Source organism: Agelaius phoeniceus, chromosome Z (assembly GCF_051311805.1).
Source record: "Agelaius phoeniceus isolate bAgePho1 chromosome Z, bAgePho1.hap1, whole genome shotgun sequence".
In the NCBI taxonomy this organism is placed as follows: domain Eukaryota; kingdom Metazoa; phylum Chordata; class Aves; order Passeriformes; family Icteridae; genus Agelaius; species Agelaius phoeniceus.
Genome location: NC_135303.1, coordinates 53,480,214 through 53,503,033, shown reverse-complemented (window position 1 = coordinate 53,503,033; position 22,820 = coordinate 53,480,214). Strand labels below are relative to the sequence as shown.

Below are 22,820 nucleotides of genomic sequence, written 5' to 3'. Positions count from 1 at the left end.
GTCAGGGAGAAGCTCTTAGCAATTCAGAAGGAAGAACAAATGGCCTTGATGGGCAGTCAGTTTCACAAGAGCTTCTTAAATCAAGTGATCTCCTGTGCCTCAGGGATCATCACACTTCAGATCCTGAAGCAAGGAATGGCTTGATAGCACTGAGGATCCTTTTCTGTGAGGGTTTTCCAAAGTAATGACTCTCCCATTCTTTCCAAGAGAAGAAAACAACTACAACCCTGACACAGTTCAGGATTAACAGTAGTTACAGTTTTCCTTTTAAACTGCTCCTGCCCCCTCCAACAGCATAACAGAACTACAGTGTCAGGAGTGTGTGCAGGACTGAATTCAGTCCTTGCTCCTGGGACCACAGAAATTACTTTCTTGATTTCACATGTGGCGTGATGACTTCAGGAACAAGACCTCGTTGGACTCAAATACTATTTCATTTGAAAAGCAGCTACATCCCATTTATGTTCTGTGGCTCATAAACTGAGGAACAGGACCTGTGGTACAATGTAAAGGCTTCTGGGTGAGCATGGTAACTGGAGTTATTGGCAATGCATATTTTGGTCTGGCTTCCTGGGTACAGAAACATCTGAACTGACAAAGTGTAGGAAGACTAGAATTGGTTCTTATATGTTGTGGTCTGAATGGAAGCTTCAGACAAAGTTAAACAGAGAGACCTTCTCATTGTGACAGAGGGTTCAGAAAAGACTCCCTTGCTTTCTGAACTCCTTCTCAGAGAGAAGTCTGGGTGTGCTGGATCCAATCCTAGTCACAGATTTAATTAATGATTATGTCTAAAGGACTACATAGGTGTGATCAAAACTTATATGACTTTGTGCTGCAAGATTGAGGATGACAAACCAAACACATCTATATGAAGAAAGTAAATCAGTTACTTTAATTGATGATAGTGATTAGACTAAAAGACTTCAGTCAGGACTGTAACTACTAGCTGAGTGCGCTATTTGTTAAATCAATAATTTTGAAGCTAGCTAAATAATTATTGAATGGAGACTCATGCTACTTATCCAAACCAAAGACCGTGGGCAAAGTAACCCTGAGGGACATCAGCACTCAAGGGAGTGTGACATCAGCACTCAATCTCCACATGTACTCCTAGAAGGACTGTGCTGCAAGTTCCTCCTGGAAGAAGAGGGACTGGGCTTTCATAGTACAAAGTCATTGACTGTAAATTACATGTTTCTAGGCCAGTTATGTCAGCTCAGCAGCATTTAGCTCAGCACCTTTAAATCGATTACAGTGTAATCACTTGCTGGTTTCTTTATCAGGATCTTTGTCTGCAGCCTCCTCAGCAATGTCAGTTATTGTCAGAACACTGGTTTTTACATCCTCAGAATGTTTAGTTTTGGGATAAAAGACTCAGACTGGCTTCAGCATTCTTCAAAACCAAAAGCAACATGAATCCCTTCTCTATCTACCACTGATAACTTTTACAAATAGAGAAAGGTTTGAGCTATTTACCCCCACTTAGGCAGAGCATCCTGCTACAGTCAATGACAGCTCAAAAGAACTAATACATCCTAGTACCATTAAATCCTTTCAGAAAAAATGGCACCACAGCTGCTACTGAGAAGCTGTTACTATCCTTCCATTATTAACTAGCTGGGATATTAACTAGCTGTTAATATCCTTCCATGATGGAGTATGTCCCACACCATATATTCAGATCTATGTATTCTCGCTGTCTGAGCAGTCATGCATGATTTGATGGGTGGACTGTTCAGTAGATGAGGAATTGGTGGGATGCTTGCATCCACAGAATAGTGTTCAGAAGCTCAGTGTCCAGATGGAGGTTGGTGACAAATGGTGTCCCTCAAGGGACAAGTCCTGTTTAACGTCTTCATCAAAGTTACAGACTGTGAGATCAAGTGCACCCTCAGCATATCTGCAAACACCAAGCTGAGTGATGCAACTGACACAACTAAGGGATAAGATACCATTCTTAAGGACCTGGACAAGCTCAGCAAACATGTGAATTTCATGAGGTTTAAAAAGACCAAGTTCCAGGTGCTGCACCTCAATCAGGGCAACCTGCAGTATCAATCCAGGCTGGGGATGAACAGATGCAGAGCAGCCCTGCCCAGAAGGACTTGGGGGTGCTGGTGGGTGAGAGGCTGGACATGACCCAGCCATGGGCACTCCCAGCCCAGAGAGCCAAACGTGTCCTGGGCTGCATTCAAAGCAGCGTGGGCAGCAGGGGAGGGAGGGGATTCTGCCCCTCTGCTCTGCTCTGCTGAGAGCCCACCTGGAACCCTGCATCCAGCTCTGGGGTCCCAGCACAGGGAGGACATGGACCTGTTGGAGTGACTCCAGATGAGGGATACAGAAATGGTCAAAGGGATGAAGTACCTCTGCATAAGGGAAGGCTGCAAGATTTGGGATGGTTCAGCCTGAGGAAGAGAAGGCACTAGGGAGGCCCCAAAGTGGGCTTTCAGTACTTAAGCAAAGGTTGTAATAAAGACAGGGACAGACCTTTTAGCAGTAGCTGTAACAGCTGTACAAGGGGCAATGATTATATACTGAGTGGGGATTTAGAGATCGTAGGAAGCAATTTTTTACAATTAGGGTGGTGAAACACTGGCACAGGTTGCCCAGAGAGGGGACAGAGCCCTGATCCCTGAAAACACTCAAGGTCAGACAAATGAGGCTCTGAGCAAACTGAGCTGAAGCAACGTCTAGTTGAAGATGTCTCTGCTCATTGAAGGGGCATTGGACTACACAACTTTTGAAGGTCCTTTCCTAGCTACGCAATTCTATTACTCTATGTCTATTTTAATTTCAGGAAAATTTAGCCAATGATTGCTTATCTAATGATATGCAAAGCTGGTTACAGATTTTACAATCCGACACAGATGGTACAGCATTATTAACTTGTACCCACATCTTTACCAATCTTTGTCCCCTACTTCATTGTTTCTCACTCTCTTTCTTTCTCAGAAGTTTCTTCCTTTAAATTGCAAATGAATAATCTCTCAGAATCTCAGAACCCTTTTATCATAGGAATTACTGGGGACACAGTTCCTTGGATGAAATTAAGAGATGTGAAAACAACAAGGGAGAAACTAAAAATAAGATTCTTCTGTTCTGCCAATAAGAATTTTAAGCAAAGTTATGTGCGTCTGTACCTTCACATACCCATATTTTACTTTCTGTCACAGGCACAGACTTCGTGAATGATGTGATCTGTAAGTGTGACTTGGGAACTTGGATACTACCCTGTGCATTTGCTACTGTTGAACTAAGAAATCCCAAATGTCCGTTCTTTGAACAAAATCTTCCCTTCCCCAAGCTGACTTAATTTCTTGCCAAGCCTTGCTTCAGAAAAAGGTACCAGTATGATTTGTTATGGCAGATCAGCTATCCAACTGCTTTCATTATTAGACAAATTTGTCAAAAGGTAACAATCTTACTGATGTTTCCCATTTTGCTGTGAGCATGACAGTATGAATGGATCTTAGAGGTCTGTGCTTTAAAGATTTACCAAAATGACAGACTAGAATTTGATGACACTGTATCATATTTTCATCAATATATTTCCAGATTATTTTACTTTTTTTTTCCCTCTCCTAATTAATGCCTTAGACAGTTTCATCTGAAAATTTCTGGTGTTATAAATGATCAGCAAGAAATCCAAATTAATAATAATAGCGAAAGATTTTATTTTCGCGACCGAAAATTCGGTCCTCGGAAGCCAAAGCCAAAGAGACAGCATGGAGCCCAGGATCGGCGCTTGGTGAACCTGGATCTGACCTCTAGCACATCAGACCTCCTTCTGTTCACAAATGCCATTTCCAGCAGGGCTGGTTTATACAGTTTTTTCTGCCTGAGGCAGAGGTGCCCCCACTCCTTCTGTCACCCCTCATATGCATGAAGTTTCTTTTCACTGTACAGGGCTGGACAATCGCTGTGTGGTGGCTGAGTGGTGGTGGGGCGCTGATCAGGTCAAGAGAAGTCTGTACTCAGACATATGTTCTTGACGACTTCAGCTATCTTGATTGATGATACTTACCAAGTGCTGATCATTCTTGGATGTTCCTGGATGGTTCCAGAGGAAGCCCATCTCCGCAGCAGATATGTCTTCTTACTTGCTAAGGAGGCATTCTTTCCTGCTGCCACCAGGAGTTTTGCAACTTCTTTGTAGTAATCTGCCTCTGGGCTGTCCATGGTCTGAGGCTCTTTGGATTTTTGTTATATGTATAATTTATTTTACAATTTTTATTTTATACATTTTCCACACAAGCATGAATTACTTTACATCACATATTACACTGGTATGGCTCACCAAATTTCTTCCTTGTGTTCCACTCCATCTAGATCATGCATGCTTCATGAATTAGAAAACACTCCCCATTAGGATTAAGAAACATACTAATTTTCTCCTAGATGTCCTGGCATCTAATACTAACAGTTGAAAAGATGGCATCTTCTTATGGTCTGTCAATTGCTGAACAAGTCTTGATTACTTGCAGGTTTTCCATTACTGCTCCCTCAAGTACTGTCCCTCAGCCTGCCAGGGGCAGGGATGACAGCCCTTCAAGAGGGGGAAAGAATTTTTAACTAGTGCTTTTGTTCAGCACAGATTTTTGAAGGCTTCCCCACCTTTTTTCATGTCCTTATTGCATAGATCAACACGTTTTCAGGGAAACCTTTAAGTTGTGAAGGAACTACACCTTCTTTCTCCCAGTAACGTCGCCTCTCTTGAAATGAGAAGACAATTTCATACAAAAATGCAGTTGTTCGCTTGTATTATTTACAAATACTTTCCCTGCTCAGGTTAAGTGCTAGCCTGCCTTCTGGCAGCTGCACCACACTCTTGACCTTCTTCAGCACCAACCCTGGCAGAATTCAATAAGCGTTTGCACAATGTACTTAGGCACATTGTGTGACTCGTGTCCCGTGCAGGGCTGAGAGCTGGACTCGATGATCCTTGTGGGTCCCTCCCAGCACAGGACATTCAGACACGGCCCAGTGGCTCTCTGTGCCTACTGAGAGCAGGAGGGTGACCTGGGGCACGCCGTGCGCCACCCGCGCCCCGCAGGCCGCGCTGCCGCCCATGGCGGCCCGGGTGGGGCTGCCCGCCGCAGTCGGGGCGGCGCAGTGCGCCTGCGCGCCGCCAGGGGGGGCCAGCGCGGGGGAGGAGGGCGGGCCCCGGCCCTGTGTTTTGAACGGCGCGATGCGGGCGGCTCACTATTTGGCAGGAAGGTGAGGAGGCCTCTATCCTGGCGGCGGAGATCGCGTAGGGAGAGGGGGATCCAAATGTGGCAGAGGCGAGCTGGAGGCAGCGGCCGCGGAGGGGGACAAGCGAGACGAGGGGAGCGGCCGTGCCCGCCGCCGCTGCTGCCGCCGCCGCAGAGAAGCTGAGCGGCCCGGCTGGGAGGGGCTGAGCGGCAGCCCTGGCACCCCCGGGCGCCCGCCCCGCCAGCAGGTGAGCGACCGGGGCTAGGGAGGGGACGGGGGGAGCGCAGCCTGTCGCGCCGCCCTTGGCCTGGCCCGGCCCAGTACCGGGCAGAGCCGGAGGGAGTCGCTGTGGGGGAACCGGCGCTCCCAGGCCGACCGCGCCTCGCCTCCCTCGGGCCTCTCACTTCGTGGATCCCCCGCCCTCTCCGCCCGGAAGCCGCGGGCGGCATCGGGGCCGCGGAGGCTCCGGTCTGGAGGTGTCGTCTCTGTTCTCCCTTTCCCCGCAAGCTCCCTGGCTGCTTGGCAACCCCCCCGCCCTTCCGGGCTCCGGGGCTCTGCCGCCCTCCCCCGGCACGGCCCCGCGCCGCATCCGCCCGTAGGGGAGCGGTGCCCTCCCCCTTTCCCCGCTGCGGAGCTATTGTGTGCGGGCTGGGGCCCGCCGAGGGGCTGCTGGCGGATAAGCCTTTCCCCGGGGAGGTGGAGGCGGGAAAGCGGGACGAGGGGGGCGTGAGGGCGGCGGGGGAGCCGGGGCCGCGGGAGACAGCGCCGGCGCGGTGTGTGCGCGCCCCGCTCGCTCTGCGCTGCTGCGATCCTTTGTCTGCTGTGCCGCTTTCCCCTCCTCCCTCGCTCCTTTCCTCCCTCCTCCCTTCCCTCTCCCTCCCTGCGTTCCCCTCTCTCTCCCAGGCTCCAAGCGCTGCTGCAGCTGCAGGTTTGTAAATACTGGACCAACACACACACACACAACATGGCTGACGCTCGCCCTGCTCCTCCACCAGGGTCTCCGCCTTCTCCCTCAGTCTCCGCTGCTTAGCTGCTCCTCCGTGTAGGCTTTTGTTTCTTCCCCCTTCCCCCTTCATCGCCCGTCAAAAAAAAAAAAAAAAAAAAAAGAGAGGAAAACCAATTCACCCTCCTTATTTGCGCGCATGGCGGGATTTCAAGGGTAAGGATCCTCGCTTTGGAAGCTTTCTCCTTTCGTTTTGCTGTTTACAACAAAATGAAACCTAAAATCAGAGGTGATTTGGGAACCTGGCAAGGCCTGGGGCGAGGGAGGAAGGGAGGGAAGGAGGGGGGGAACTGGGTGAGCCCCGCTGAGAGAGGCTTGATTGGAATGTGCGTATCTTTTTCTCGTGTTGGGTGGGGGGTGGCGGATGCACCAAAGTGCTGGCAGAGATGAGAATACTGTGTTACACTTGGCAGAATGAACTAGGGCCTTTTCTTTCGTTTCAGGACAATTCGGTATAAGGGGTCAGCTCTGGACAATCACATTAAAGAGATCTGAACTAGTTATGTCAGAATAGGCATTGTGTAGTTAAAACCCGTAAAATCGGCGTTTTGGCTGTTTCGCATTTTCTGTATCTCCTTGTTAGTACCTTAAACAGCTTGCGAAACATGGAGTACGTAAACGGGAATTTACACTTGTCAGGTCTTCGTGTTGCTAGCTTTCTGTCACAAATTAATTTGCTCTTTGATGACAATAGTACAAACCGAAGCATTTCCTTTTTCCTAAAAGGAGTGATTTCAGATTTTTTTTATTTTGGGTTTTTATGTTGTTGTTATTGCTTGTTTATTTGTTTGGTTTTTTGTAAAAAAGGCATGGTAACGTGAAGTTAAGTGAGCTCCCAAATGAAAACAAGACAGCATGCTTTTGACCTCTTTAGTAGTGCAAGGCAAATGCTTAGTTCAGTACCCTCCACCTCAGTTATTCAGAGCACCCCCTTCTGGCTTTGATAAACATGGCTTTTATTTTTGCTGCTTGTGACGTAAAACCAAAACACTTGAAGGTAGTTCGAGCGTATCTAAAGTGATCTGCCATGAAACAGTTTTATTTCTAGTTTGTAAATTAAGGGTGAATGCTGAAAGTGTTATGGCATGATGCTTTATATTTGCCTTCTAGACTTGTTACTGTAGTTCCAAGTGTTTAATTTTTCAAGGATCATACTTAAAGATACATTCTTTATTTATACACATGGATAGCCATAGGTTTCTGAGCACTGCTCTTAAGTAACAAATGTCCTAGCTATGTCGTCTTTTGTCTGCTTTGCTTTAGAAGCTTCTAGTGGAGAAGCATTGGAATGGCACAATCTTGCAGCTTTTACTGAGATAGAAATGGCGAATTAAATACTGCATATGAATACTTCTTTCTGCTGCTTTTTCCATCCCCATTAATAAGCAGTGATTAGCAAACATTGATTATGGAGAAAATAATATATAGAAGGAGCTTACAATAAGATAAAACTTAAGTCATCCAAATTACAGTATCATTTTGGAATGTGTATCTACGTCATGGCTTCTGAGGCAACTGTTTTAATTCTAGATGGAAAAGTTAGAGCAAAAGTCTATAGCCTGATACATCAGTAGATTCCTGCAACAGGCAGTTACTTTTTTTTTTTTACATTTTTCAGTCTGAAGGCAATATTGCCTAAACCAGAATAGTTTTACCAGTTGTAGTTAATTTGTCATTTATTGTGATAACTACTGCATTTTGAAATTATGCTCACCTACTAAAAATGTGAAATGCATTGAAGTGTGCAGCTCCTCCCTCCAAATACGTCTTCAGATGCTTAAGCCAATTCTTAGGCTGAAGAGCAAAATAGAATAAAAATAAGCCATTCACAACACAGTTTAACTTTGCTACATTGCAGTTTTGTTGCTAGAGCTAAATTTTATTCTGTAACATTTGTCTCTATTTCATCATCTTTGTGAAGTTTCTTGCCTCTGTAGCATCTTTACTTCACCTTGCATTATTTTCTGTGACACTCAAAAGGTTTTTCTTCCTGTCTTGGTTGTGTTGATTTAGTCAAAAATCAGTATTGTGGGTCATGAGAGCCCAAAAGGAGCAGATGTAGTTGAAGTACCTGCCAAATCTCTGCATCTTCACTTAGTGAAGACCCTCCAGTGTTTTTGCCTTTGTGAGTTATGCTAGGCTGTATTCAACCAAATTAAAAACCTGAGACTAGTAAAGCCTTCTTTTCAGAAACTGTTTGGCAAATGAGACTGAGGAAAAGGAAGACTGCAGTAAATGCAGTCTCTGTGATCAGCTTGCTGGAAGAAGTTAGAAATTGACTGTTTTTTCAAAGTAGACATGCTTTTCAGTAGATCTTTAATCAAGTAAATCATGACTTGCTGTAGTTCTAAATATTTATGAAATTACCAAGTAACATACAGTCCTAAAGGTAATAAACATTTAGTACATTCTTATTCAGTACTTAATATTTTCTCAGTCCAAATATTCTTTCACCCTCTTCTTACCCAGTATCTTTCCTTGCTATCTGTTGCCAGACTGCACTCTTTGACATATTCAGATCTGTAAACCAATAGCTGATGCAAGAGCTGTGTGTTAATGTAATGCATGATTTGCTTAATGTTTGACAAATTAAATATTTTTAGAAGGATTCTATTTACTGAAGCTAAACACCATTTTTTAACCTTTTTTCCCGTTTCCAAAGAATGAAGCCTTTGAAGCCTTTTGCTGCATACTTCTCATCATTCCATTTTGTTTTTCTTGTATCCTTTTTTTTTTTTTTGACTTGGTAAGAGAAAGTTCAAACTTTGATTTCTTGATGGTGTGGCATGGCAGTATGTTTTCATAGGTGACTAAAACCAATTCAACAAACTGGTTTAGAAAACCATCTTCGAAAGCTGTGCATTGAAGCTGAACCAAAAGAGAATGCTCTTACAGAAAGTTGTTTCCTGTTGTGTGGTTAGATAGCTTGTTTCTCATGACAGGTGTGAGAGAACTTTTTTGTTTGTTGTTTTTCTTGTGTTCCTTCTCCTACTGCTCTTTAGAGGTTAGTGATTTTATGATGGAAGGCTGAGTGCTGATCTTTCTTGACACTGGTTCTCATAATGAGTGTCTCCTGTATATCAAGATGTATCCCACTTGCTGTCCAGATGCTATCTAGCTGCCATTGTGCTACCTGCCTTAAAAGAATGGGGAATCTGACTTTGCTTTATGAATGTGTAGACTTGCTTCCCTCTGATGTGAATATATATTGAGATCCTTAAAACAGTGTGGTTAACTGGTTTGCATTTAGCTATGAACAGTTGATTCTAGAGACAAAAGGGCCTCCTCGCTGATCCATTTCAAACAATAGTGGAATAATTTGAGCTAACTGCTTTCACCATGTGGTGGCTGAAGTTAACTTGCTGTTATATAGTAACATGTGAATTTGCTAAAGACATACAGAATTCAGGAGGTGAATGCCTTTCAGTTTGTGGAGGATAGTTCTACAAATCCTGGTTATATTTTTTCTTATTTACTTTCTGTGACATATGTTGTGAAACTGCTGTAAATCTGTGTTAAATGAGGTCTTGAATGACTGACTTGGAAACTTCACTATTGGAATGACTCCACAAAATGAAGTATATAGAAATAGTAATGATTACCTGTGGTGTCTACTAGCTGTAACTGTTACCTTATTGTATTTTAATTTTTGCAGTTATTGCACCTTGGTTGAGAGGTTCTTGAAATATTTTGATGAATTCATACTCTTTTTGATAAGACTTAAAAATGTCTAAAACTTGATTAGCTCTTTGATTGGGTTCAGTTTGGAGTTTTTTTTAGTTGGTTGGTGGTTTTTTAGTGTGATTTTCTGATGTTATTGTGGAATATTCCGATACACTATTCAAGTTGTGCACCTACAGATACTGGTGAGAGTAGGTGCTTATTTCAAAAGCAGTTCTGTGGATTCCAGTGATATAGTAAATACTTGACTTTCACAGAAGGGGTGCTGAACTCACGACCGTCTGTTCCATATGGCATTTTGGACAACATGGAGCTGTATCAATTAGTTACTACTTCGTAGTATACTAAGCTATTCTAGCTGGTCTGTGCCATCATGGTGAGGTCTGTAAAGTGTCACCAACACAGAGTTCAAAAAAACCCATAAACAACAACAGAACAGGCAAAACCCATCTGCCCAACTTCTTTTCCCATGAATTTCTTTTAATCCAGTTTAAATGTAAAAGAGAGCTGTGCTAGATTATGATTTCTTACCCTAGGTGGATAAGGACATAAAGAGTCATTAGATGTCAAACTTTTGGTCTATTTGATTCATTAAAATCAAGTAATTATGTGTTTCAGAACTGTTTCAGTTTTACTAATTTAGTGTTTGTGTTTCCTAAATGGAAGTTATTGCTAGTTACATAGAATCAAGGCAGCTCAAGTCCAGTATATTGTCTTGTGATTTAAGTTGAAATTTTTGAATAGAGAAATTTTCACCTTTCTAGATTTAATTATTTTTGTGAGCTGAGTAGCACAAGAAAAAACATGTTCTAGATTAGTTCTCTAGCGAAAATTCCATAAAGTTTTGTTGATTAACTTTTCTGTATACCTTGACAAACATGATGTTTGCTGAAGTCTGGAGCTCTGCTTCGGGTTCTTTAGTAAGCAAAGGTTAAGTACCTGCCATGGACTGGGAAGTATTATGTGTATTCTGCTGCATATCTATAACTTAGTTCTGGTTTTAATTGTGCACTTAAAAGTGTCTGCAGATTAGACTGTCTTTCTTTCATTTTCTAGGAATTATAAAAATTAGTAAAAATAATGCTTCAAATTTGTAGTTTGTGTAACTCATAAAATTATACTTGGAAAAGAGTTGACTGATTTTGGACAATTGCTTGCCTATCATGTTTAATAACCACGTATGGTCTAGACAATGAGCTAAACATCACAATGAAGCTAGAAAGGAGGTAAACAAGTTAGAGATCAATGTACTCCTTTCTTCTCAAAGCATTCCAGTCGCAGAGAGCTTTGTTGAATTGATGTAATTACTTTTTTCTTCAGAAGTTCTTTGTCTTGTTGGTGAAAGATGGCCTACAAACCCATTAATTGCTTAGGTGTCAGTGGAGCTAAAAATGAGATATTGTGGTGGTGCTGAGATTTTGTGAGATATGATGGGCCAAAATTTGTACTCTGACAAGTATGCCTTCAAAAGCAGCTTAACAATAGATTCTGACTTTCATGTGACTTCACAGACATCTGTTTTTGAGTGCTTTTAGGGTTAAGGGATATGCAGACATTCAATATACCTGGAAACCACAGATTGTTGCATATTCTTAGGGTTGTTTGATGATAGGCAGAGCAGCTGGGCTCTGGGTCATCTCTCCCTACTGCTGAAGGGAGGAGTGAATAAGCACAGAAATTTTCATTTCCTAGACTGCAGGAGTACATCTCAGGTGAATTACATCTCTGTCTTCTGCACTCCTTTTTGTCAGTAAAGCATACATACTGTTAGGTGCCGGACAGAAGACCTGAGGGAAAGTGGATTTTCCTATCTGTTCAAGTCAGGGGAAGTTTTGCTCCTGCCTTCAGTATGCCTTTCGCATACCTGTGTGTCTTGGTTTGAAAGACAGGTGTCTGCTAAGGAAGGCAGGAGTGTCCCTTGGAATGCAAAATATTATGCCCTTCCTTCTGAATTGTTATAATTTTGAAATTAAGGGGCTTTCAGGCAAAGATATGAGAAATGAAATAACAGCTCTTTACTAGTGTGTATAGCAAGGCAAGCCAACAACAGTGGCAGCGACAGCAAACAAGAGCAGAAATCCCATGGGAGTCTCCTCCCACTCTTCAAGCGCTCTCGCCATTGGTGCAGTTCCGGTGGCAGCCGGCAGGGGGCGCTGCTGGCTCTCGGCAGGCCCGGCGGGTGCCGTGGTTCCCCCGCGCCTGCAGGGGGCGCTGTGCGCGGGTCCGCCCGCGCAGACAGTGGCGGGCGGAGTCCGTAGCAAGGGAGGGAAAAGGGGTTTCCTTTAGGAACCCCCAGGGGCAGGCATCCTGGTGCCCCCTCTGGATAGCAGAAGGAGCTGTAGCAGGGATATCGGAGCAGTAAACTGGGAAGGTAGGGATTAGCAAAGTACCGGAGTGGTGGATGAGATTTATCAGAAACTTAGCAGCTGCAGCTGGAACCACGGGGCATTCTGGATATTCGGGGGTGCAGTGCTACAATGTAGCAAAATCTCAGAACAGTAGCAGGAAAACCAAAATGGCGGGGGCGGGGAAGTGGCAGCCTGGCTCTGAGCAAGGCAGGGAAGAGGCTCCTTGGGAAGGGAAAGCAGTTGGCTTCCCGGGGTTTTCTCCTGAGGCACCTCACCAGATGGTGAAAAGTCCCTTTTTTAGTGAGGTTGGTTGGTTGATAATGAGGTCCTAGTTCAGTGTGTGCTCTCACCAGCAGAGAAGCAGGACTGGGCTGGGCCCCAGCGGCGGCCGTGAATTCCCTCCTCCAAGTAGCAGCTCCAACCGTCCTCCTCCAAAGCCAAGTGCAAGAGAGCTAGGAGCTGCCCCAGCCCCTTCTCTTTGCAGCACAATTCTCGTGGCATTTCTGTCTTTCCTAGAGAAACCCAGGGAGAGTAGCCAGCTGGACCCCTCCCTTGAGCTGTGGCCACTTCTCTTGTCCCTCGTAAGTACCCAGTCGTTACTGTCTCCTAGCAACACATACGGGAGAAAATTCCCCGAGAGAAAGAAACAAAAGGAAGAATCTTAAAGCCCAGCACTGTGTTTACAGTGTTTATACCTATGGCTTGTATGGAAAGAGATCAGACAGGTTAATGTTACTTCCTGGCAGTAGGGATATGTGGCTGTATTAACAGTGGATGAAAAGTACTTTTTCCGGTGCTGTAACCTTGGCTAACCAGAAATGAAATGGACATTGCATTACAGACATTCTAGGCTAGAAACTTGAAGAACTGAATTTGCATGGATTTGTTTGAGGCAGGCTTTTTCTTTTGCTCTTAGGTATAATTTAATTGAAGAAGGAAGAGTGATGGTGTGAATAAGCATCCCAGGTTTTGATTGTACTTAAGCCTCTAATCACATTTCTTGGAGAGTTTGTGTTTGGGTGACGGTGGTGCAATATGCGCTGGCATGAGCTAAAAGGGCAGAGGTGTGGTTGTTGTAGTGTGTGCTTTGATTATCTCCACGACAGACTCCTAGAAAGCCTCACCTGGTTTTATGGGGAAGAATATTCTGCTTCCTGAGATCCTTTTTGCTGGAAGATGCCTCACTTTTTCTCTTCAGTTGCTATATTTTCCATTCTCTGCTGCCCAGTTGAGTAGACTCAACTTTGCTTCAAGGACCACAGGACAATTTAGTCCTCCCTACAAATAAGCATGTGCATTTTCAAAAGGGAAGAGGGATGTGTGTGTTTTTTGGGAGGATTGTTGTTATTACCAATACCTAGGTTAATGCAGAATCTCAGGAAATACACTTAAGTGTTTATTGGAGAATCTAGTTCAGATCATATATAAAACTTTTCAAAGAGAAAATTAGATTATAAAGCAAAAAAAGAGACTTCGTTTATCTGTTGCTCTTGCTAGAACTTCTACCTCCAAGTTCTATCATAATTTACTTTCTCATTTAATTTCTGTTTGTGCACAGTAGAATAGTTTCAGAGCAGCAGTTGTTTCGATTACAACTTAACCACCAAAGTTGAAGAAAGGAAGGCAGGTTTACTGTGGGTCAGACACAGTACAGTAAACAAGTAATTCCAAGGTGATTGTCATTCTGGAAGCTTTGACTTCCTTCTTGCCATGATTTTGTTACCTTCTGTAGCTAGAGAATGAGGACAGCATAGTGTTTTAAGTCAGCTATACTCACATGCATGCAGATGTTGTCTTAAAGTTCATTTTTTCACAGTCCAGTAAATAACTTCCCAGAGTAGCTTGAAATAGTTTGTCATCTGCTTAAATACGTCACATCTGCTAATTCGTTTCCTGAGTATGTAGATACCATCATCAAAAGTAATATTTCGTAATACCATAAAATCCAAAGTAATATTTTGTGCATTTTTCTTCTGTGCCTTTTAAGAAATACTAGTGGTATGAGGGTTGGTGTGTTCTGATGTCTCTGCAACTTTTAGGGAGAGTCACTGGTTTCACATTTGAACTTATCTCTCTGCTGTCTTGCTCCTTAACAACACTCACACTGACACACACATACACACTTATGCAGGATGTGTTGTGTTTTTTCACCAAAAATGGGAAAGAACAGTACTCAAGCAAAGAACACACCATGGTACATCACAGTGCTGATGGTTCTCATCTTAGAGCAGAATGTATGATTGGTGATTTAATAAGGTACCATTGTCTTTGATGATGAATCCAGTTCTGACTGAAATATTTAAATTAATATTGCAAATATCTGACATAAATTTTCTACAGCTAATTTATCTTCTTTTAAAGTAAATTTTTGTTTTTTCACTGACCCTCCAGACTTACAGAAACCAGTGTAGTTAGCTGCAATTGGAGCTTACATTATAGAATGCTGAATTTTGTTTTCAGTGAGTTGCTCTTATGCAGATTACAACTTTGACATCTGTGGCAGCTATTCACCATTTAAATGTGATAATCTCTTTAGGCCAGGATTTTTAAACAGTGAGTGAATATTCTGCCATAGATCTGGAAAAACTAATATCTCATTTTTCATTAGTAGCCATGGCAAGAGATTGCCATGTGTAACAGCAAGTATTTTCACTTAAGTGGCTTATGATTCCACTGTAGACTGTTACATGGATGCATTTGAGAACTGATTTAATATAAGCTAAAATGGCTGAATGTGAAAAAAATAGGTAAGACAAATTTGGTTTAAGACTGGCTGCTCAGTTTTTTCAAACTGTAGATTAAAGCCAAGAGATAATTTTCTCTGAATCCTTATTTCAGTTTTTTATTTTTAGGGTTTTTTTCCCTGGTCATTGCAAAGATAGGATGAAAAATGCTATTGATTTCAATTGTCTAACTATATAAGGTTTTTTTAAAACGAGGTATGTAATAAGAAATTTTCCTATGCTTCGAATATGCATTTAGTATTCAGTGTGATCATGCTTCAGTTTGCAAAAATGGTATTGTTTGCTCCTTCATTGCAGTAATTTGTAAAAAATGTGTCTTTCTTCTGTCTAGAAAAGGCCAAAGTTTATCAATACTTTCACTCTTAATTCCTCTTCCTGCTGTCAGCTGATTTAAGAAACAGAGCTACATTTTTATTAGAATAGGTGCAATCAGTGTTTGTGTCCAGTGGAAGTCCAAGTTAGTATCTGATTTATAAAAAACTGTCTGTTATTTTGTAGCTACTGTGATGTTGGTTATGGGAGAAGTTTGGATACATGTGTCTGTAATCTTTGAATAAATGATCTTGTGGCTAATCTTGTCATAGTTTTGGTTGTATAGAAAGCTCTAATGTAGGTAACTGTTTTCTAACCTTATCCCTTTTCAGTATTTTGCAGTCCTGCTTTTTTTTTTCAAGTGCTGAATTACTACTACTTACATGCCAATATTCTCACTGGTTACTTAGATTGGGGTTCTTAACAATTAAATTTTGATATTCTAGTCAATGCTGTGAATAATATCCTTATAAGAATCTTGAATGTTTATGCACTTTGTTTGCATTAGAAGTTGGTAGGTGGTTGTGTTGCACAAGAATTTTTTTTACAAGTGTTTGTGTCACAAATTCTTACATTTGTTTTAGGATTTTTCTTTTATTATGCCTGGGTTTAATTTAGTATTGCAGTGGCATCTTCTCAGGATACTCAAACACATCAAAGAATAATTTGGTACTTATGATGCACAGCCTAAAAGTGCTCCATCCAACGGAGATCATCCCCCTGCCCCTAAAAGCTGTGCTGTTTGTATTCCCTCCGTGTTTGCAGGTGTGTGTAGCCATGCTGCTAGCCTGCATTGTGGGGAAGTGGTTGTGATGTACTTAAAATGATGCTTGGAAAGATCAGGCAGCCTTTCCAAGAGTTGTAAACGCAGGAGTTTGATTTGCCATGATTACTGAACCTAACAGACTTATAAGTGCAGTAACTTACCACTCCATTACTTTCTAACAGTAGTGTTGGTATGTTTGCCCTAGGCTTGCTCTTCCAGAATGTTGGAGTGATCCTTTTGGCTTTGGAGCAATCTTTCTCTGACTAGCACAATAGGAATTAAACCTAGTCTTCTGACAGAGGTGAACTGAGGTATACTCCTTGAAGAGACGCAAGCAGAGAACAGTGAAGTGCCTCACTTTCTTAAATAGATGTTTTTCTCCATGGTTTCCAGAGACTTCTTGTAAATGTTCCCAAACCAAATTCGGTACACTTGCTTAGAGCTATAATAAATTATTTGTGTCACTTCTTTCTGTAAGAGCATGACTAACAGAATAATTGCATTATAAAACTTAAAGTTCACTTGCATTCACCATAGAATGGTAACAAGCACAGTGATTGTGCAGTGCTGCTGTCATATCCTGGGCAGCTGTTATTTTTGTTCATGAGTTTTTGGGTTTTTTAATTGGAGGGAGGGGAGGATAGTTGTCTACCAGGAAAGAAAGTTCTAGAACCACAGAGTGGTTTGGTTTGGAATGGATCTTAAAGATCACCTAGTTCCAGCTCCTCTGCCATAGACAGGTACACCTTCCACTAGACCAGGATGCCCAAGGGCTTATTGAGGCAGACTTTACACTTCCAGGGAGGAGGCATCCACAGCTTTTCTGAGCAGCCTGCTCCAGTGCCCCATCGTCTGCACAGTAAAGAATTTCTTCCTGATACCTAATCTAAACCTATTCTCTCTTACTTTGAAGCCTGTCCCTCATGTCCTGTTGCTCCTTGCCTTGATAAAGTGTCTTTCTCCAGCCTTCCTGTAGGTCCTCTTCAGCAGCTGAAAGGCTGCCATAAAGTTACCCAAAGCCTTCTCTTTCCAGGCGGAGCAACCCCATCTCTCAACCTGCTCTTGTAGAGATGTGTTCCATCCCTGTGATCATCAACTGAAAAACGAACCCAGTTCGCATTTGCCATGATGTAAAAGTGTGCTGCTTTGGATGGTTACACAAGCCTGTGACAGTTCATTGTTGTGCCAGCGGTGCAGGTTCTTGCCCTGCGGTTAAATGCAAAGGTATTTGCAGTAGATTGAACAATTAGGAGTGGGTTAAAATTTACCTTTGGATAGAGTGATGTAAGGGAGGTTATCATGACTTTGAATAAGTACTAGATAGATCTCTTCTTTATATTTTTTTAAAGAGCCTTATTTTGTAAGATTGCTTTAAGCATGGAGGACCATGTAAGTATGAAATGATCAGGCCGTAGGTTAGAACATACACCAGGTTAAATCAGCAAGTATTTTTGCACTGCCTGTAAGAGGGTGGTTTAAAAAGAAATTGTACTTCAGTGTCTTGGTATATTGTGCAAAGTCATAGGAAGAATTGTAGCAGTATAGTAAAAAGAAATAATACCTTTGTATTACTAAGTATATTGTAAACATTGTCACTGTTTTTAAAAGTGTTTGGCTAAACTTTGATAGCTGATGATGATTCCATAGTAGAAGAACAGAAAAGTACTGAAATTGAACCCTGTGTTCTGTTAGCATAGGCAAATAATTCATTAATAAAAGAGATTGTGCTTTTTCATGCTGCTTGAGAGAAGAGTAGACAAGAGCTATAAGAAAAGTCTTTTAAAATGTGCTATGTGTGTCTTTATTGTTCTTTTTCTAAAGTCTGCATAATGTTGCAGTAATGGGAATTTTTTTTTCAAAATTAGTTTTGCTCTACCATCTGTATGTATAAGAAAACTGATACATTTGTTCTTAGCTATTAGAAAGAAAACAGTCTAGAAATTTATTTAAAAACCACTGCATGATTTAGTGTAGAACTTGAAAGTTTATGTTAAAAAGCATATTTCATTTGTTGGGTTTTTTATTTGTTTGGTTTTTGGTTTTTTTTAAGGAAGCTCTTGTAAGCTTATTTGGCATGAATCAGTTCTTTTATCCCTTCATTAGCTTCATTCCTAGTCAGTAGAACAGCCAAAATGTGTATGTTTTAATACCAGATATATGAAATTTTCTTTTGAATTTTTGTGTTTAATTTTTGGAATTTATTTTTTGAACCAAGAGACAAGCAAGGAATGCTTCAAAGGGCAAGCATATGTCAAAATGTCAATGAGTCCTTAGCCAAATATTTAATCTGGTTGTAATATTGTCTATGTGGGAAGCAGATCAAATAAGAAACTATTACATTTTAATCAGTTTAATTTTAGTAAAATGCTCTGCTTTTGCACAGCTTCACTGTTAATACCTTGTAAAACGCCAGACTAAGCCTACAAGGTTTTCTGAAATTATTTTCTGGAGAACTTTCCTTTGTTTTCTGGGTTATTTATTTATGAATGCTTAAAGTTGCAGTCCTACAGTTTTCCTTTACCCTGAAAGTTTTTGTGAATCTCACAAACATATTTAGTGTGAGCGTAAACTTAAAAACTGGAGTTAATTGAGCTTTTTTGTTTTTGTTTTTGCATTCTGGATCTGGTTATGTTATTTTCTACTTTCTTTTGCCTCATTAATCTTATTTTTCTTTCATTTATCACTGTTTTTGTCAGTGGGTTGTTTTTGGGTTTTTTTTCACCTGTGCATGTTGATAACTAGCAGTTCTTTGTCAGGCAAAATCCTATGCCTATTTTTAATTGCAGTCAGCAGCTGATGTCTAGCTTAGTGACTATGTAATGTTATCACAGCTTCTTACTTGTAATCCACCCATATGACTTGAGGTTTGGCTTTTAAAAATCAGTGTTTTTTGGATGCAAACCTAATAACCACTGATGTATGATGCCTTTAGGAATGGCATTTAATAGAGGTTTTCTGCCACTTTTTCTGAAGAATTTTAGGACCATATAGAGCAACATATAAATAAAATTAAGGAAGTTCTGATCGCAGGTTCCCAAACTCTTTCCAATTGATGTAATGGCCCAGAAAATGGAAGAAGCCTTGATCTGTGAGCTGATTAAGCTGTGCCAGCTGAGATGATCATCTCTTGCAGGTGCAACTATCTGTTCTTTATGGGAAGACTGAGAACTTTTAAAACCTCTGGACAGAGGTGGATTAATTCCTACACAACAATAGTAGGCTGGATGTTTTATTAGTTTCACTAATGCCTTTTTGATGGAAAAAATAGAATGAAAAATAGATAAAGCATGATTAAAGTACACCTTTCTTCTGTTGAAAGTAATGTCATTCCCTTTGTCCTTCTTTGTGCATTTTTTAAATTCCAGAGGTAGAAAGACCAACTGGTCTTTGGTTCATTTATTTGGTAGGAGAGGGGGACAATAACATGATTATGTACATCTGCATTTTCAGTGCTGTTGAAAAAATCGCTCAGTGTATCGTGTCCATACTGGCATTACAGATGCTAAGCAAGTTCCTGAGTTCAGAGAACTATTAAAAACTTTCTGCTTATGCTCTACATGAAACTAAGTATAAATGTCGTTTTTATGTTACTTTCACTCTACTGACTTCTATTCCTGATAGTTAAATTAGGGTGCAAGTCGAAAGGTTGTGCAGCTGTGGACAATTAAATAGTCGCAAGTTTTACTGAAGCATAGTATGTCTGATTATTTACAGAGTTTTCTACCAAAGGTTGATCTTCCCAGCAGAAGTATCTGCCATCAGTGGGTTGGTATGATGAAAATTTGTCTATAATTATTTGAAGGGGATTTCTCAGTTTGTGTGATGCTAATGTAAGCTCTATATAACTGGTGATCTTTTAGTGCATTTTAGGAAACAGATATAAAAAACTATAATTAATTGATCCCCATCTTGGATTGTTTTGCTTATTAGAAATAACAAGGCACTTTTTACTGCTGAATGCCTGAGGGTTGATAGGTGTCCACTCTATCACTGCTATTAAAATTTATGAAGGCAAAATGGAGAAATCGTTGTTGTTGAAGGTCATTACGTTAATTTTTCTGTGTCGATGATGCAGGTGTTGAGGTATACTTGTAAAATGTGGTGAGTTTATAGATGCATGTGTATACCAGAATGTCTGTCTGGAAATTTGTTCTTACTTCATCATTTATTCAATGCATTTTTAAAAAAAAAAATATTTTTGCTCCATAAGCATCTGTAAGTGAAGACAAAACCTTATATCTCAGAAGTTTTTTTCTTAAATACAGTGAAGTATTGTGAGAGAGTTGTGTCATAAAAGATATTGTTTTCATCAGTCAGCTAAACTTCTTCAGATGAAAACATGTCTTAGTGTAACCTATACTTACGAGAGCTATAAATGTAAGTAATAAATTATAGGTGTGTGCTCAGAGGTAGTTTTTGTCATGAAAATAAGTTTCTTGAGCTGTAGAAGCTGTTTATAGGTAATGACTTGTTGCATGATCTCCTGAGTCCTGATAAACCATGTTTAGTGTGTCCTTGGGTTAGTTTTCATTAAAGTTCCATTAATAATTTGAAAGATAAAATGAAAGCATGCTTACAGAGAATAATTTTAGTCAGTGTATTTTAAAAATAAAAATAGAAAGTCTAGCTAAATGGTAAATAGAAAATACAAGACTTGAAAAATTTGCTTTAGCTATATTAAATTTAACCTACCATCAAATAAACAACAGAAGAGATGATAATATTGAGGACTTTTAAGGCCTAGTTCTCTAAGATTGTATTTTATTATACATTTTACAGGCAGGACGAAAATCCCTTTGAAGCTTTCACTGTACAGAGTAGTACAAGAGTAATTGGAAAAGCTATAGATTAATAAGGTAGATGTAATTTGAGAAAACTGTTGTTTTGGTTTTATTTAAGTTGGTAACATGTTTTTTAAAAGCTACTAAAAGAAAATGCTGATAAAACTAAATCACGAAATTCTAGAATATGCTGAGCTGGAAGGGATACATCAGGATCATCACATCCAGCTTCTAGCCCTCCACAAGACCATCCCCAAGAATCACACCCTGTGCTTGCCTGAGAGAGTTGTCCAAATGCTTCTTGAACTAGACAGATTTGGTGCTGTGACCCCTTCCCTGGGGAGTCTGTTCCAGTGCCCAGTCACCCTCTTTTTTTTAGGATGGATATCAGGAAAAACCTTTTCCTGATATCCATCCTAAGCCTCCCCTGGCTGAGCTTCTTGCTGTTTGGTCAAGGTCTGCCTGTGGTCATGAGAGTGAAAAGGTTGGTACCTTCTCCTCCACTTCCCCTCATGCCACAGTTGTAGACTGCAACGAAGTTTTCCCTCAAGTCTCCTCCAGGCTGAAAAGACCAATCATAAGGCTTCCCCTCCAGACCCTTCACCATCCTTCTGGTTCTCTTTTGGATGCTCTCTAATAGCTTAATGTCTTTTTTTAATATTGTTGCTCCCAAAACTACACACAGCACTCAAGGTGAGGCTGAACCAGTGCAGTACAGAGCGGAGTGAGGCAGTCTCCTTCCTCTCTTGGCAGTGCTGTGCCTGATGCACCCCAGGCTGGCCCTCCTGGCTGCCAGGGCACTGCTGACTTACATTCAAGTTCTTTTGACTAGTGCCCCCAGGTCCCTTTCCACAGTGCTGATCTCCAGCCTCTTGTTCCTTAGTCTGTACACATGTCCAGGGTTGTCCCAGGTGGAGAAGTCAGTACTTGCCCTTGTTAACAGGTTTGGTGATCGCCCACCTCTCTAATTGTCAAGATGTCTCTCGCTCCTTGAGGAAATCAACATCTCCTAATTTAATGTCCCTGTCAAACTTATTTAGTATCCATTTGAGTCATGCATCCAAGTCTTTAATAAAGATGTTGAAGAAAACTGGGCTGAGGGTTCGGTTTAGTTAATTTAGAGGGGTTTTTTTTTGGCATAGCAGGTTTTTTATGGTATAAGGCTATAGGGATCTTAAAAATCACAGAATTTGAAGGGACCCTAAAGGTCATCTTGTTCCCCCCCCCTGCCCCACCTTCCACTAGATCAGGATGCTCAAAGCATCATACAGCCTGGCCTTGAGCACTTCCAAAGATAGAGCATCCACAACTTTTCTGAGCAGCCTGTTCTTGTGCCTCACCATCTGCGAAGTAAATTTCTTCCTGATACCTAATCTAAACCTATTCTCTCTTTGAAGCCACTCTCTCATGTCCTGTTACTACTTACCTTGATAAAAAGTCTTTCTCCAGCCTTCTTGTAGGTCCTCTTCAGCTACTGAAAGACTGCTGTAAAGTTGCCCCAAAGCCTTCTCTTCCCAGGCGGAACAACCCCAACTCTCTCAGCCTGACCTTGCAGCTCAGTGGCCCTCCTTGGGACTTCCTTCCAACAGGTCATGTCTGTGTTTTTGTCTCTGCTGGGGGACAGATCTGGATGCAGTATTCCAGGTGCATACCATGCAGATGGTATTAGCTCTCTAGTCCACTTGTGAGAGTGGACTAGATAGGTAATATCATCTTCCCAGACTTGCTGGTCATGCTACTTTTGATGCAGCCCGGGATGTGATTGGTTCTCTTGACTGCAAACACACATTACTGAGTCATATTGATCTGCCTCTTATCCACCAACACCCCCAAGTCCTTCTCTCTGTGGCTGCTCTTCAACTGATTGTCTGCCCAATGTCTGTATTCCTGCTTGGGATTGCTTCAACCCAAGTACAGCACCTTGCACTTGGCCATCTTGAACTTCATGAGTTTCCCACAGACCCACCTCTTAAGCCTGTCCATGTCCCT

At 41.5% G+C, this 22,820-nt stretch overlaps 1 protein-coding gene across 5 annotated transcripts in view; it reads left to right on the top strand.

Moving 5' to 3' along the window:
• Nucleotides 1-5,085: 5,085 nt before the first annotated feature.
• SPIN1 (spindlin 1) overlaps nt 5,086-22,820 on the top strand; it is a 61,846-nt gene continuing 44,111 nt past the window's right edge. The window contains exons 1-2 of one of the 5 annotated variants that reach the window (XM_054652557.2): nt 5,553-5,672; nt 6,192-6,355. The gene's annotated coding sequence lies outside the window, so the exon portion shown is untranslated. Of the gene's footprint in view, nt 5,221-5,302; nt 5,444-5,552; nt 5,673-6,003; nt 6,356-17,252; nt 17,275-22,820 lie in introns of those variants that run through there. The other 4 variants (XM_054652566.2, XM_054652563.2, XM_054652555.2 and 1 more) reach the window with 4 other exon arrangements.